A 1,776-nucleotide genomic window follows, 5' to 3' on the forward strand; every position below is an offset into this window, starting at 1 on the left:
GGCTTCACTCCATTCTCCTACCTCAGCCTCTCGAGTAGCTGGGACTACAGGTAGGTGCCACCACGCCCAGCTAATTGTTTTGTATTATTAGTAGAGACGGTGTTTCACCGTGTTAGCCAGGATGGTCTCGATCTCCTGAACTCGTGATCCGCCCACCTCGGCCTCCCAAAGTGCTGGGATTACAGGCGTGAGCCATCGTGCCCAGCCCCCGGCTAATTTTTGTATTTTTAGTAGAGATGGGGTTTCACCTTATTGGCCAGGCTGGTCTTGAACTCCTGCCCTCAGGTGATCTGCCCACCTTGGCCTCCTAAAATGCTGGGATTACGGGCATCAGCCACTATGCCCAGCCTATTTATTATTATTATTATCATCATTATTATTTTTTTGAGACAAAGCCTCGCTCTGTTGCCCAGGCTGGAGTGCAGTGGCATGATCTCAGCTCACCTTGTTGGCCAGGCTGGTCTTGAATTTCTGACCTCATGATCTGCTGCCTCAGCCTTATTTATTATTTTTTATCCATAGGATCCTGCTCCCGCCAAGTGAGATTTCCCTGTTTTCATTCTAAAAATATAAAAAATACAAATAAAAATACTGCATAATCCAAATCATACTACTCAGAATTGACAACTGTTAAAAGTTTATTATATCTGGGAGGCTGAGGCGGGCAGATTACCTGAGATCGGGAGTTCGAAACCAGCCTGGCCAACATTGTGAAACCCTGTCTCTACTAAAAATACAAAAATTAGCCAGGCAGGCCTGTTATTCCAGCTACTTGGGAGGCTGAGGCAGGAGAATTGCTTGAACCCAGGAAATAGAGGTTGCAGTCAGCTGAGACTGTGCTACTGCATTCCAGCCTGGGTAACAGAGTAAGACTCTGTCTCAGGAAAAAAAAAAAAAAAAAAGAAAGAAAGAAAGTTTATCATATCTGCTGAAACTTACATTATATTTTTTAGTTACAAATAGAGTTGAAGCCCACTTTGTCCCCCATTCTCTGTCCCAGCTCCTCCCCGCTTCTCCCCCTAACGTCCCCACACTTACTATCATACGTAGCATATGCAATCAAAGAATAATATGAGTACTACTGTTCAGTGTATGCATTTCAAAATTGCACACATGGTATCAAATTGCACATATCATTTTACCACTTGCTACTTTTTCTTTCAACATTTTTTTTTAAGATGGATTCTTGCTCTTGTTGCCCAGGCTGCAGTGCAGTGGCATGATCTAGGCTCACTGTAACCTCCGCCCTCCCAGGTTCAATCAATTCTCCTGCCTCAGCCTCCCGAGTAGCTGGGATTACAGGCACGTGCCACCATGCCATGCTAATTTTTGTATTTTTAGTAAAGATGGGGTTTCACCATGTTGGTCAGGCTGGTCTCGTATGCCTGACCTTGTGATCTACCCACCTCGGCCTCCCAAAATGCTGGGATTACAGGCGTGAGCCATCGCGCCCGGCCTGCATTCCCCTTTGAGATGCATTTAGGATCTTTCCAGATGACTTGTCCAAGGTCACACAGGAGTCAGATGGCCTTTCCACTACCCCATGGCATAGATGCATAGTTACTCTGTGAGCTAATACAATTCAGAATTCAGAGCTCTTGCCCATGGTCACCAGTGGAATCCACCAGGCATCTCCCTGGCCCTGCTCTCCTCTCTTCTCCTCATCTCCTGGGATCCCATGATTCAGGGCAAGCTGGGCTTCAGGATGTGGGCAAGAGGGGTTTTAGATGGAAGGGTCTTTCCTCCAGGACAGAATGGTAAGCCACTCCTGGTCTG

This window comes from Mandrillus leucophaeus, unplaced genomic scaffold, assembly GCF_000951045.1.
Source record: "Mandrillus leucophaeus isolate KB7577 unplaced genomic scaffold, Mleu.le_1.0 Scaffold222, whole genome shotgun sequence".
Taxonomy (NCBI): domain Eukaryota; kingdom Metazoa; phylum Chordata; class Mammalia; order Primates; family Cercopithecidae; genus Mandrillus; species Mandrillus leucophaeus.